Here is a 15,669-nt window from a genome sequence, read left to right as displayed (position 1 = left end):
ATTATGATTTTAACAATTTATGTAAGTCATTTATATGTTACCATTAGGTGTATATTTTTGAGGGCAGCTAAATTCCAATTATGGGATGATACATTGAGTGCCTTCTGCACTGCTGCTGTTACTTTATTTTTCTATATTACTTGATCTTGGTTCTTTGATCTCTAGGCACTTTTTTCTTCTTTTTTTAGGCAATTTTTAAACTTCCTAAGGAATGTGCAAACACATCACACTTCGTTTACATTTCTTTTGCTACAAACCATCACTAACCAGTACAAGGGTCCATCCTCTGCAATGCTCTGGGATACAATATGAATGGGATAAAACTTCTGTCCTTAGGGTTGCTTAGAGTCCTTTAAATAGAAATGACACACCCCCAAGAGAACCTCTTTTGTTGCTCAGATGTGGCCTCTCTCTCAGCCAACACAACAAGCAAACTCACCGCCTTCCCCCTCTCTACGTGGGACATGACTCCCAGGGGTGTGGACCCTCCTGGCAACATGGGACAGAAATCCTAGAATAAGCTGGGACTTGGCACTGAGGGATCGAGAAAACCTTCTCGACCTAAAGAGGGAAGAGAGAAATGAGATAAAACAAAGTGTCAACGGCTGAGAGATTCCAAACAGAGTCAAAAGGTTATACTGGAGGTTATTCTTACACATTAAATAAATATCACCTTTTTAGTTAAGGCGTAACAGAGAGGCTGGAGGGAACTGCCTGAAAATGCAGAGCTGTGTTCCAGGAGCCATGTTTCTTGAAGATAATTGTATAATGATATAGCTTTCGCAGTGTGACTGTGTGATTGTGAAAACGTTGTGTCTGATGCTTCTTTTATCTACCTTATGGACAAATGAGTAAAACATACGGATTAAAAATAAATAAATAATAGGGGGAACAAATGTTAAAATAAATTTAGTAGATTGAAATGCTAGTGATTAGTGAAAGGGAGGGGTAAGGGGTATGGCATGGATGATTTTTTTTCTGTTTTCTTTTTATTTCTTTTTCTGAATTGATGCAAATGTTCTAAGAAATAATCATGATGATGAATATACAACTATGTGATAAAATATATATATATAAATGACAATTATAACACAGCCTTTTAGGACAACGGTGGCTAAATTAGTCAGGTCTTTTTGGGTTGCAAGGAATTGAAACTCATTACAAATTTATTTACTGGAAAATGGTACCCTACAGCTGAATTTCCTGTATCATCAACAATTCGGTTAAGTCAAACCTTGTTTTAATCTCTTCTGAGGAATTTGTTTTAAAACACCCTACCTAAATTGGCAAACCATCTGTGTGATGTGAAGGTAGTGTTTAATAGATGTCCATACGTTAAAAAATTCTGATTCTGTGTCAACGTGGAAAACGGAGCCCTTCAAAATAGCGCCTATAGGCCCCAGCGAGATTCGAACTCACGACCCCTGGTTTACGAGACCAGTGCTCTAACCCCTGAGCTACGGAGCCTTAGCGTAAGACTCATTTTACTCCTTATCCTAAACATTTGTAGATACAATCTCAGCTTTGGGATGGGGTGGAGGTATTGGTTCCTCGAAAATTCGATGTCCCACCATCATCTCCTTTGCGGTTCTCTGGGCTGTTTACAAATTCCTTCACTCTCGACAGAAATGGAACTGAGACCAGGGGCGGCGGCCTTTGAGAATGAAAGACCTTCCGGAGTTTTCATCCAGGCAGCAAACCCCAGGCCGAGTTTCTTCCTCTGTACTGGATGGCGCTGGAATGAAAATACAAGAGTTCGGTGCGATGGAACCGTGATGGACACCAGAGAATTGCCACACGTAACTTCCACTATTGTGAGGGATTGGGAGGGGCATAGAAAAAGCTGTCTCGGGACTCGGCTCGGTCAAGCAACAACCACAATGGATCGAGACCGGATTAAAAAAGAGAGCTCAAGCACGAACTGCAGGTCTCCCGTCCCAAGTCAGGACTCCTGGGCAGTTGCTGAGCCGTCCCTAGAGAGCATCCGAAGAGAAGCAAAAATACTTTTCCTTTCTACTCTCAAGGTTTCATAGCCGGCTCAAAAGGAAACAGTAGGTCTCAGTTAAACAGCACCAACGAAAACTACTCGACTACTGAAAATACATTATACAAAATACAGAATAACAAAAGATTCTAGAGTAATATTCCTAAATGCTCATTGATTTAACTTTACTCTGATGAATGTGATTTGGGGAGCCAAGTGATTCGGGACTCAGAAACTGTAGGACCTGACCCTTGGGCTCTGTGTCACTAAGCTAGACGCAATTTTTCTCTATTGGGGAAATCACAAATGTAGGAAAATTACTGTTCATGTCACAGACGTTGCTATAGGTCCAATTCTTGAAATGTTTCCGTCCATTATGGTCAAGAGGGGAAGCTCTCTGAGGTGGACTTGGGAAAATCTGGTTGTTTTAATCAGTGCCCAACAGGAGGCAGGTAGCACACCAGAAGGGCAAATTGAGGAGAGATTACTGGATGATCTCTTTACAGATATACTATATTTTAGTATAATGTTAAGAAAACCAAGAAGATCGGAGGAAACCATCAGAGATGAGAACAGTGGAAGTCTTTAGCATCCCAGACATTAAGGGCAAGGGGGAGGACCTGGGTTGCCAGGATTTGGAAAGAATTCTGGCCATGGGAAAGCAGTCACCCACCAGGAGCTGTGCCTGTAGAGGAACACGGCTTGGCAGAGATAGAGTGGAAAAATATGTCCACCTACACCTCTTTCTTCCTGCTGTCTGATCTCCTGCTGGTACTTTCCATTGCCCGGATCTAACGTGAAGCAAGGAGACAAGAAAACCCATGTGGTGCAGACTTCCAGGGCACAGAGTAGGGCAGAGAATGGAATGCCTAGAAGGGCCAATGGAGAATAATCAGCACACTATTGCAATTTGTAGTGATACCTTCCAGGAGTTCATTGAGTCGTGAATTTCTATCCTAGATAGACCTTGGGTCATAGGGGAAATAGGAACTTGAGCAGCTTATAAGAAATATTTATTTCTAGACATTTTTTATTTTCCTATATTGGGAGGACAGCCATTGCAAAGAAGAATACAAATGTATTTGCTATAAACTTCCATGAAGTGAGGACGCAGGTATGAGGTATAGATGCTGGCCAACAGATGTACCCCGCTGAAACTGTACAGGGCAGGCAGAGCTTTTGTCTATTAAGGCCAAGAAAGTATATGGAGAATGTGAGGAACTTATGACTTCAAGTGATATCTTGTTTCATACCAAGCACTGGGCTAAATCTGCAGTGGTATTTCCAGGCTACATTCTGCTGTATTGCTCCTTCTGGAAGGACAACCCATTCTGTTTCTCTTGGGGCCTTTGTGAGATACATAATTTGTTTCATAAACCTCTTTCTAATTATACTAGGAGAAGGAATTCTCTTTTAAAGTGCATAATATTGACTTTATTAGTTAAAGTTCTCTAGAGAAACAGAACCAACAACAGATATCTGTAAATATGAGATTTATAAAAGTGTCTCACACAATCATGGGGGTGCAAAAGTAAAAAAAAAAAAAAAAAAAATTTAAGGCAGGCCACAAGCTGACAGGTCCAATGAAGGTCTTGATAAACTCCCAAAGAGAGACTGGCTGGTTGACTGAAGGGAAGAGAGTCTCTCTTCTGAATTCTCCTTAAAAGACTTCAGGTGATTAGATTAAGTGTCTCTCACTGCAGAAGACACTCCCCTTAGCCAACTGCAGATGTAATCGGCCATGGATGCAACCAACATGTTCATGATTTAAGTCCATGAAATGTCCTCACAGAAACAGATAGGCCAGTGCTTGCTTAACCAGATAACTGGACACCATCACCTGGTCAAGTTGACACATGAACCTGACCATCACAGTCCACTTCCTGTCAACTTAACAGCTATTCATATTACCTTAAGCCATATCTAATCTCTAAATAGAAAACAATAACTGACAGTTTTTTTCACCTAACAATACTTAACTGTCCTGTAGACAACCAAAAACACACTAAATCTCTCCAGAAAAGGGTGCAAATCCTTGGGTAATAATCACTCTTAAACTTGATATCCCATACCTTAAATACTATAACATGAACAATACAACTTATGTCATATGATAAAGGGGATAAGATAAAGAGAAAAACAAAGATATTTGCTTTATGTGCAAATACAAACATATTCATTACAAAGCAAGAAATAAATATTCATGCCATGACAGTCCTCATTTCTGTAACTGATCATGTGGTCATAGTTCATTTTTATCACTACCTTCTTTCACTATCCATTCCATGTTCCCTTTACCATCAGCAAGCACTTAAGCTGGCTGTGGTTCTTTGCCTGGTGGGATGACCTAAAAGTTCATTCCTGAAGTTTTTGGGCCATTGGTAGTCCTGCTTGGATTGAGTTGTTGCAGTTTTCCATTGACTTTAATTACAGGGCATGGTAGTAGTAAGAGATGCCTTAAGGGATCTCAGGTATTCCAGGAATACTCTTTCTTACTGCCATTGTGTAGTTGCAGTCCTATTTTCCCTTGATAGCCAGGGTCAACAAGTAAAGTAATCCCCTCTTTTGCCTGTTGATACAGGGGCATGAGTAGCTCGAAGTGACCAGGTGGTAGTCAACTTCAGTTCAACAGAATCAAGTGGTGTCTCCTAGTAGGAACACTCCTCCTTTGGGAACTGTTTTAGTTTGCTAAAACTGTCAAAATGAAATATACCAGGAATGGAATGGCTTTTAAAAGGAGAATTTATTAAGTTGCAAATTTACAGCTCAAAGACCAGGAAAATATGCACATTAAGGCAAAGCTATAAAACTATCCAAACTAAGGCATCATTGGAAAGATATGTTGGCTCAAGAAGGTGGATGATGTTTGGGGTTTCTCTCTCAGCTGGAAAGGCACATGGCACCCTCTGCTAACTTTCTCTCCAGGCTTCTGCAATGACTTCCCCAGGGACGTTTTCTTTATGCATGTCCAAAGGCCTCTGGCTGTGTGCACTCTGTCAGTTCTGTTGGCTCTTTCCAAAATGGTTCCCTCTTACAGGACTCCAGTAAACAACCCCACACTGAATGGGTGGAGACACATCTCAGTGGAAACCAGCTAATCAAAAATTACTACCCACAATTGTGTGGTTCACATCTCTATGAAAACAATAAAAAAGATCTCACTCAGCAATATTGAATGAGGATTAAAGGACATGGCTTTTCTGGGGTACATAATAGCTTCAAACTGGCACAAGAACTAAGACCTGTTGACCAGCAGAGTTCAAGGTTTCAGGCACAGGAAGCAAACACTTTCCTAGTGGATCACTAGTGGTAACAGTAAGTAGTGCTATTCCCATTTCCACCCCTTGATTCCTGGACCCGTGAATTCTGGCTATGGAGAAACAGCACCATAGAGTAGATGCTGATTCAAAGCATGCACAGCTTCTTAGAGAACATTGCCCCAGCCCTGCAAGGCATTGCCACCTAGTTGGCACTGTAATTGGGTCTTCAAAAGGCCATTCCACCATTCTATCAATCCAGCTGCTTCAGGATGATGGAGAACATGATTACATCAGAGAATTCCATGGGCATGTACCCATTCCTGCATTTCATTTGCTTTGAAGTGGGTTCCTTGATCAAAAGCAAGGCTATTTTGGCAGAAGAATTGTGTGCAAGAAAAGCAAATCCATATCCAGAGTATGTGTCTGTTGCAGTTAGAATAAATCATTGCCCCTTCCATGATGGAAGTGGTCCAATGTAACCAACTTGTCACCATGTAGCAGGCTGATTACCTCGGGGAATGGTGTCATATCAGGAGCTGGGTGTGGGTCTCTGCTGTTGGCAGATAGGGCACTCAGCAGTGTGTGTAGCCAGGCCAGCTTAGTGGACATCTATGTTGCTGAGCCCATGCATAACCTCCAACCCTACCACCATGACCACTTTGTTTATAAGCCCATTGGGCAATGCAGGAATGCCTGGGGGAAAAGGCTGACCTATTAGTCATAGAATGGGTCATCTTATCCACTTGATTATTCAAACCTTTCTCTTCTGAAGTCACCCTTTGATGCAAATATCTTCCTGTTTTTTGCCCATTCAGAAAGGTCTATCTGCATGCCTCTGCCCCAGACCTTTTTGTCACCAAATTTCCAATCATGCTCCTTCCAAGTCCCTGAGCATTCAGTCAAACCATTAGCAACAGCCCATGAGTCAGTATACAAACACATCTTCTGCCAATTTTCCTTCCAAGCAAAATGAACAAACAGGTGTACTGCTTACAGTTTCACCCACTGGGAGGATTTAATCTCACCACTGTCCTTCTGGAGCATCCAGAAGGGAGCTGCAGTACTGCAGCTGTCCACTTTCGAGTGGTCCCTCCATATCATGCAGAACCATCTGTACACCAGATAAAAGTCTTCTCTTCCTCAGTCACTTGACTATAAGGAACTCCCCAAGAGGTCATAGCTCTGGGCTGGGAAAGAGAGGATAATGGGGCAGGAGTGGGGGATGGACATTTGGGCCACTCTTCATGTAACTTACTTGTGCATTCAGGACCTGCTCCGGCCATATCTTGTATATACCATTTCCATTTTATGATGGAATGCTGCTGTGCCATTTCCATTTTATGATGGAATGCTGCTGTGCATGTCCAACTTTATGGCTTGGTGAGTCAGACCACACCCAGCTCATGATAGGCAACTCAGTTCTTGTTCTAGCTTGCTAGCTGCTGGAATGCAATATACCAGAAATGGATTGGCTTTTAAAAAGGGGAATTTAATAAATTGTGAGGTTTACAGTTCTAAGGCTGAGAAAATGTCCCAATTAAACAAGTCTATAGATATGTCCAAGCTAAGGCATCCAGGAAAAGATACCTTGATTCAAGAAGGCTGATGCAGTTCAGTGTTTCTCTCTTAAGTGAAAGGCACATGGCAAACATGGTCAAGGGTTTCTCTCTCATCTGGAAAGGCATGTGGTGGACACAGCATCATTTGCTAGCTGTCTCTCCTGGCTTCCTGTTTCATGAAGCTCTTTGGGAGGCATTTTCCTTCTTCATCTCCAAAGGTTGCTGGCTGGTGGACTCTCTGCTTCTCATGGCTATGTCATTCTCTGCTTTCTCAGAATCTCTACTTTCTCCAAAATGTTTCCTCTTTTATAAGATTCCAGTAAAGTAATCAAGACCCACCTGGAATGGGTTGAGACATGTTTCCACCTAATCCAGTTTTACACCCACTCTTGAGTATGTCACATCTCCATGGAGATAATCTAATTAAAGTTCCCAACATTGAGTACTAAATAGGGATTAGAAGAAATGGCTGCCTTTACAAAATTGGATTAGGTTTAAAATACGGCTTTTCTAGGGTACATACCTCCTTTCAAACCAGCACATTCCATCCTCTGGACCCTAAAAAGTACATGTTTTTCCCATATACAAGAAACACTAATTCTATCACTATATCAATAGGATAATAAATAAATAAATAATAGACAGGGGAGGGCAGTGAGTTTGCTTGTTGTGTTAGCTGGAGAGAGAGTCCACATCTGAGCAACATAAAAGGTTCTCTTGGGGTGACTCTTAGCCCTAATTTTAAGTAGGCTTGACCTATCCTTTGTGGGGTTAAGTTTCATATGAACAAACCCCAAGACTGGGGGCTCAGCCTATAGCTTTGGTTGTCCACACCGTTTGTGAGAATATCAAGAATTCAACTTGGGGAGGTTGAATTTTCCCCCTTTCTCACCATTCCCCAAAGGGGACTTTAATGCCACAGATTTTTTTTTTTTTTTTTAATGGCTAAAACTTAACTCAGAAGCCGTTACTCCCTCAGTTTTCACTTACCCAGTTTCTGCCCAACAAAAAAAAGCTGAGAATACAAAATAAATGAATATCAAGAGGTTCCCAGGAAATATGCTACCCAAAATTCATGAAATATTGACTGCCCTGTGCCCCACAAGAACCTATCAAAAATGATTGTATTATGACATATTTCAGTTGCAATTCCATATCGCATTAGATTTCAAAAAACATCTATTTTCAGGTCTCTTAGATATTTTTAATACATATTCAGAGATTTTTCTTTCTACAAAAAACATATACATATAATTTCAACAGGTATGATAAGCAGTAATGCAGAGAATTCAACATATGCATATATTTTAACAATACACTGCCAATTTTGCATACTGCTGTCATTGCACTGTTAGTATAGAGGAAAATAAATAGTCAAAATAAAAAGAGTAAAACCTACAAACATAAATATAATTTAGAAGAGATGCTTCTCATTTAATTTTATGGTAATAATATTTGTATGGAAATTAAAGATTTTAAAATAACTCCCCAAATTTAAGTGTATTATACATTTAGGCCTTTACAATCTGTATTAGTTTCTTAAATGCTGTCAGAATGCAATATACCAGAAATGGAATGGCTTTTATAAAGGGAATTTAATAGGTTACAAGTTTACAGTTCTAAGCCTATGAAAATGTCAAAACTAAGGCATCCCGGGGAAGATACTTTAATTCAAGAAAGGCCAATGCATCTAGAACACCTCTGTTAGCTAAGTAGTCACATGGCTGGGATCTGTTGGTCCCTTGCTCCTGGTCTCTGTTGCTTCCAGCATCTGTTCCTGTGGGGGTTCCTCACTTTGCTTCTCCAGGGCTCACTTTCTTCTCTGGCTTCCCTTGGTTCTCTCCAGGTTCTGGTTTGCTTACTATCCCAAGGCAATGACTGCTGGGCTCCAAGCATCACCAACCACCCACGTGTCTGCTCCCCAAGTGTTGGCATCTATGTCAGCTCTACTCTGAAATTTCTGTTGGGTCTGCTGTTTCTGTCATTTCTGACTCTTTCCAAAATGTTTCCTCTTTTAAAGGATTCCAGTAAACTAATCTAGACCCACGTGGAATGGGAGTCACATCTCCACCTAATCAAAAGGTCACATCCACAACTGGGCATACCACATCTCTATGGAGATAATGTAATCAAAGTTTCCCAATTTACATTATTGAATTAGGATTAAAAGAAACAGTTGCTCCCACAAGATTGGATCAGGATTAAAACATGGCTTTTCTGGGGTACATAATACCTTCAAACTTGCATACAGTTTAATTATAGAAACTTAGTGATAGTCCTCTCTACAAGAATTTTAAACTGTTTCTCTCCTTCTGTGCTGGTTTGAAACTCTTATGTATCCCAGAAAAGCCACACTTTTAAAATCCAATAGTGTGGGTGGGACATTTTGATTAGGTTATTTCTATAGAGCTGTGACCTCCCGCCCATTCAAGGTGGATCTTAGTTTACTGGAGTCCTTAAGAGAGTCGACACATAGAGCGAGATACACAGATGCTTGAGACAGAGAGACGCTCAGGGATGCAGTCACTCGAACCAGGAGGTGAAAGCAGGGAAACCTACCAGCAAAGGGCCAGCAAATATCGCCATGTGCCTTCCCATGTGACAGAGGAACCCCAAATGCAATCAGACTTTCCTTTTTTTCCTTAGATATTTTATTAATTTTACCCTCTTTGCTTACATCTCTGATCCAATTTGAGTTGAACTTTTATATGATGTGAGATGGGATATCAAGATTCATTAAAAAATTTTTTTTATTTTTATTGACAAACCAGAACAACATACATACACGAACATTCTTAACATACAAACAATACATACATGGTGTATAATCAATGGCTCACAATATCATCACATAATAGTATATTTATCACCATGATCATTTTTTAGAACATTTGCTCCAGGAAAAGAACTCCAGGAGAAGAAATAAAAAGAAAAAAGAAAAAGTTCAACATATCATACCCCTTATTCCTCCCTCTCATTGACCACTAGTATCTCCATCTACCCAATATATTTTAACCTTTGTTCCCCTATTTTTTTTCTATACCCCTTGCCACTACCTTTCATTGGTACTAGTATTTAACATTTGTTCCAACTATTATTTATTTATTTATTTATTTTTTGCTTGGGCAGGTACCTGGAATGGAACCCAAGTCTCTGGCAAGGCAGACAATAACTCTGCTTGTTGAGCCACTGTGGCCCACATTATTTATTTATTTTTAATGCATTTATTTTACTCATCTGAATTGGACTTTCTTGAGTGAAGATATCTTCTTGTTGATACCTTAGTTTGGACATTTCATATAAAAATGGCCTTAGAATTATAACTTGTAATTTAATAAATCCCTTTCGTACAAGCCAACGCATTCCCGGTATATTGCATTCCAGCAGCTTTAGCAGACAGCAATACCTTCATAACTTAATTCTAGAAAAATCATCGCAACAGGATCATTTCTTTCTTTTTGGGGGCTGAGCTGGGTGTTATTTCATTTTCACACTCACTGAAACATATTCTTCAGTCACAAAAGGCAAACAGGTGCTGCCTGTCAAGGTGGGTAGTACTTACTGAAAAACATCCAAGGATTATTCATGTAAAGCAGCCTGTAGGGCAGAAGCCTGTGATGGGTACTGAACTGCGAAGTGAGAGATGTTTCTAGCACGGCCCTAAATTCATAGTCTGGGTCGGGGAGAACAAAGGGAATGTCCTTTTCTCTTGATAGGATCCCCCACGCCCCTTGTCCAAAGCAGGGGGTGTAGACATTTGTCCAGTAAAAGATTCCACCGGCCCTGGGCAGTATCTAACTGGCCCTGCTGGATCAGGGCTTCAAGTCACCGGCAAAATGTCCCGGGAGCCGGCGGTAGGTGGAGACCCAGACCGGGTCAGTGCGGAAGGAGGAACTCGGCCGCGGGCGGGAGGCTAGGGAGGCCCGGGTCAAAGGACAGGGAAAGGCGTGGCCGAGCGCGGGAGAGGAGGGAAGAAGCGCCCGCGGCACCCAGCCGTCGCCCCTCCCCACCCCAGTCCCCGCTTCAGAACCGAAAGGATGACTCGCCTGGGCTCTAACACTTACTCTCTTGCTTTTCCATTTCGCAGTGAGTTCAGAGATGCCGCGTAATCCGACGAATTCCGGAAACTGCTTTTACTGGATTCTGTTGGAAAGTGATCTATCAGAGCCTACAGCAAGACACTGGTGAAGCCAAGTTCCTGTGTGTCAGGATGGCCGAGTGGTCTAAGGCGCCAGACTCAAGCGTTCGCTTCCCGGAATTGGGGATTCTGGTCTCCGCATGGAGGCGTGGGTTCGAATCCCACTTCTGACACAGTTCTCTTTTTTTGTTCTCCCTATGCTCAATCAAAAGTTTCAGCTTGGAACACTCAGGGATCAACCCTGTTTTAACACACAGAAGAGCCCCTCGCTCCGATTGATTCGGAACACTGGAGAAGTGTTGGAACACCCCAGAGAAGCAGCAGCAAAGAAAGAAATTGCTCTCACACCTCAAATCGAACAATAGACGAACAAAAATTCCTCAACTGAAGAATTCTAGAATAGTTACAAGGTGTTTAGTTTCAGTTCCTTCTCCCAGAGGGAAATAGGCAGTGGTGAAAACATTTTTTAGATCATCAAGAGTTAAAAAGTGCTTCTGCTGTTAAAATGCACTAAATTAAAAGCTCCCTTTGATATTTCTTGGGAGAATTAAATAATTTGATATTCTACCTCCCTTATTTTTTTGAAGACAAAAATTGCGTAGGTTTGAAGTTCTATGTGGAATAATGGTAAGATCTTAGATTTCTTGCAGTGTTGGTATTAAATGAGCTTTTCTTCCTGTATAGCTTTTTTATTTCACTGTTTAAGGAATTTTTATTAAAGCAAGATTTTCATAACCCAAATTATGTTTCCTTGATCAGTTATAAATTCTGTTATCTAAAACAGGAGTGATATTCTGAACTATTCTGCAGAACGGAAATGCAAAATTAAAGAAAAGAATGCTTTAAATTTTTGTACTTTGCTGAAAATTCTTTTTCCCAGGGTCTATAAAACATTAATTTGTTTTTATATTTTACGATGTTTGTGGGGTTTTTTGTTTTGTTTTGTTTTTGCACAAAGAACAAATATTAAATATACCAAAGACATGTTGTTGTTTGATGCACTTACTGTCAATATTTGGGGTAATTTTTAAGGTATAAAAAAGGCAATAATAGCTCTGTACAATACTTAAAATAACAAGAAAATGAAAACTACCTCCACACCACATTTCACAAATTATTCTAAAGACAGTAAACTCATGTTCAGTTGTGTTTTCCTTTGCTTTAAAATAAGCTACAGTAATTCTAAATGTATTGTTCCTCGACCAAATACAAACATTCATACTTGGAAAAATGTTTTGTAAAGGTACTTTGACCTCTACAAAAAGCATAAAATAGCTTAGGAGAGACTAGAGTTTATTTTCAAATACTGCAACTGACTTCCAATAATCTTTTATCAGTAGAAGTATTTTCAAAATACCAGATACTTAGGATCAAATTTAGTTCTTTGGTATAAGCATGAAACTGTTAATGACAGCTTTCCATGGCTTCTGAGTAAACCAATAAGAAACCCAAGGAGCATGAGTGACAATGAAATCTAGTATAAAATACAAGGCAGGCAAGAGTGATACAGTAAATGTTTTGTTTTGTTTTTTATCAGAAAAGTAAACACTAATATTGTACTCTCAAGAAAACCAAAATTTGGTTTAGAGAAATTTAGAGAAAACCAAAATTATAACTTGTAGCTGGAATTTTTTGCTGCATTTTGGCCATAACTTATACAACTCTTTGAGGACTCTAAGGTCTTGGCATAAAAAACTAACTCCCTGCACCACACCAGAAGGGAGAAAAACCAAATTGTTTTCTCCCCACAAATGCCTGAGCTTTATACTGTAAATTAAATCAAAGTGGGAGGTATAAAGCAAGGTTATATTGCAAACTTACTAACACATTTGCATTATTTTCCTTTGTGACATAGACAAGTATATTCTTGTTTTTGGAGTAGGATACTGCCTAATTTAGCAAGCTTAAAAGCTTTTATAATCAACTTTTTGAGTAAGAAGAAAGTTCAGGACTTTATGATTTTCAACTTTACTACCAAAATATTTATGGGACTCAATCTATTTTAATAATTATAGTTCTTTTAAATGTTGCTTGAAAAATACTGTATGGATACTGGACACAAGACTATACTACATCCAAATAGAATACCTCTGAGCTGGATTTTGAAGTTTTTCACTTAGTTACCTGTTCTTCAATCTGCTACTTCTTCTCAAGCTTTCTTCATTTACTAAACACAAACTGTGAGATTTTTCACACTGGACCTTCTCCTACAGGCCTTATCAGATTACTTTGTAAACATACATTTACAGTCTTTGAACACCAACATCTTAAACTGAGACTAATGCCTAGAGCCATATTTTTTATTAAAAGTTTGTCACTAAAGATTTACCATTCTGAGTAATCAACCTAACACTACCTGAAAAAGAGCTGAGTTACAGATATTTAGGGGAATTCCTCAAACTGGAGTTCTAATGAATTTTTTTTTAATTTTTAAAATTAACTTTATTGAGAAATAGTTTACATATAATATGTCCCACTTTATTTACATATTCTGTTGAGTTTGACAATAATCCATTACTTTATCTTTTTTACCTGTTGATAACTCTTGGGGTTATTTCAGGTTTTGTCTGAATAAAACTCTTATGAACATCTCTGCATAAATATTTGCATGGACATACATTTTAACTTCTCTTGATATATACTTAGGAATGGAATTACTGGGACAGATGATAAAGGTATGCTTGGCTGTCAGAAATATTTGAGAACTGCCAACACTTGGTATATCTGTCTTATTTTAAGTTTATCATGCTAAAGAGTATATATAGTATTATTTCACTATGATTTTTATTTGCATTTCCCTAATGAATAGTGATGTTGAGCATCATTGCATGTGATTATTGGCCATTTATATAACTTCTTTTGTAAAGTATTAACATTTTTTTTGCCTATTTCTAGTTGTTTTTGCATGTGTCTTATCATTGAATTATAAATGTTTTTTATGTATTCTGGCTAAAAGACTTCAGAAATTTTTAGTGGTGGTTATACTATCTAAAGAAAATAATCACTGTTGACTATGGTTTCCCCCAAAGAAATAGTGAAGATCAAGCCAAACTTAATTTACTAGACCTATTTATTAAACAGTCTTGATGTCTGAGAATGGGAGGGTTAGAGGAGGATATTTGCAGGTTTTTAGGCAAGTGTGATTTCTGGGACAAGATAAAAAGCAGTGTCCAAAAAGGAGACTAGAAGCAAAATTGGGGAGTTTCAGATAACAAAAAATTGAAAGCTTTTTATTTTGCCAAGTTATGACATTAAACCAAAGTCAATTTTTGACCATTCCCAGTATTATTTTACAAAAAGATCTTTTTTCATAAAAAGTAATGTCTCATAGTAAAGTCTCTTCACTGGTGACTAACAATTTCTGAGTAATGGGATTAATAATACGAAAGTGATAAGGGACTAGAAATTACTTTTCCAAGAAATTTGACTTTGAAAAGGATGGAGGGCGGGCCACCGTGGCTTAGCGGCAAGAATGCTTGCCTGCCATGCCAGAGGACCCCGGGTTCGATTCCTGGTGCCTGCCCATGTCAAAAAAGAAGAGGATGGAGAACAATTGGATATGGGGATCCAAGGCAGGAAATTTTCATTTATTTTTATTTTTAGGTAGGCTGCTAAACATATATTTAGAACTGAGGTAAGAAAAAATACAGTTGAGGGCTGAAGGCACTGGAGCAGTTTCTAATGACATGTACCTGAAGAAGTTAATTAGAAAGCTTTTTATGCAGAGAAGGACAGCATTCCACAGACTTTGTTTATGATCTGTCTCATGGAATGTGAAACCCTAGGCTTTTGTTCCAGGGAGGAAGTTTAGCTGGGATTGCTTCTGCTGCTGTTTTAAGTCCAATACATACTTGGTTGATCTCTTCTGTTTCTGGAAACATTTTCTATACAGGAAATTCTTCTTTTGTAGCCAGCCTCTCACCTGGTAGGGTGACAGGTTCAGGTATTGTGCCAGTCTTCGTGCCTGTGGAGCATCAACATTTCTGTTGTGTCTAAAATGGATCCAAAGTGTCTCCAGGACGGGTCCTACCTCACACTCGTAGGACATGTTACTGTCTTGTGGTCAAATTCTCCTTTTCTCCATATCTTTTCCTTTTTAGGCATCAAGCTGTGCTTTTCATAATTGTAATCACCTACTGCTGCTTTGTGGAGATCTTCCATTCCTTTAGAAGTACTAGGAGTATAGTGTCCAGTATGGGACAATCCCTCCAACACAAGACTTTTGAGTGAGCAGAAATATTTCTTAGAAATTCCTACTTCTGCAGCCCCAACGGGACAAGAGAAAGAAGTTTCCAGAGGAGAAATGGGAAGATCATGTGATGATTCTTTAAAACCTCTCATGAATTTTTTAAAAGCATTTCTACTGAATAAAAGGCAACTGCACCTATTACATCAACATTATTAAAGTATAAGTGACAGCAACAAAGGGTCCTACTCACATTTCCAAAGACCAAGATTTACCATGGCAAAGTCTGAAAAAATAGGCAAAAGAGACAAGATTCTAAATATCACTATCATAAAAATAATTGATTTCTATATTTGTCTTTCTTCTGCTGCATGAGGAATCAAAGAGCTCAAATAGAGGATTGTTCTGCTGAGCCTACTATGGAAACTTTAAGGACACATAGGTATATATTCCCCGTCTTTCAGGACATTATTTTATACCTCAAAAATAAAGATAGTTATTTCGCCTTGTGAATATTTTGTAATAAAGTTTCTTGAATTTCT

The 15,669-nt window shown here is 39.2% G+C and overlaps 2 non-coding genes across 2 annotated transcripts; one reads left to right on the top strand and one right to left on the bottom strand.

Annotated features, from left to right (window-relative positions):
- Positions 1-1,394: 1,394 nt before the first annotated feature.
- Positions 1,395-1,467, bottom strand: TRNAT-CGU (transfer RNA threonine (anticodon CGU)). The gene has a single exon. It is a non-coding gene; the product is annotated as a tRNA-Thr (tRNA).
- A 9,540-nt stretch (positions 1,468-11,007) lies between these two features.
- On the top strand, positions 11,008-11,114 carry TRNAL-CAA (transfer RNA leucine (anticodon CAA)). The gene is made up of 2 exons: positions 11,008-11,045; positions 11,069-11,114. It is a non-coding gene; the product is annotated as a tRNA-Leu (tRNA).
- The last annotated feature ends 4,555 nt before the right edge of the window (positions 11,115-15,669 follow it).

Source organism: Tamandua tetradactyla, chromosome 25, assembly GCF_023851605.1.
Source record: "Tamandua tetradactyla isolate mTamTet1 chromosome 25, mTamTet1.pri, whole genome shotgun sequence".
NCBI lineage: Eukaryota > Metazoa > Chordata > Mammalia > Pilosa > Myrmecophagidae > Tamandua > Tamandua tetradactyla.
The sequence above is the reverse complement of the archived record's forward strand: the minus strand, read 5'-3'. Positions and strand labels throughout refer to the sequence as shown.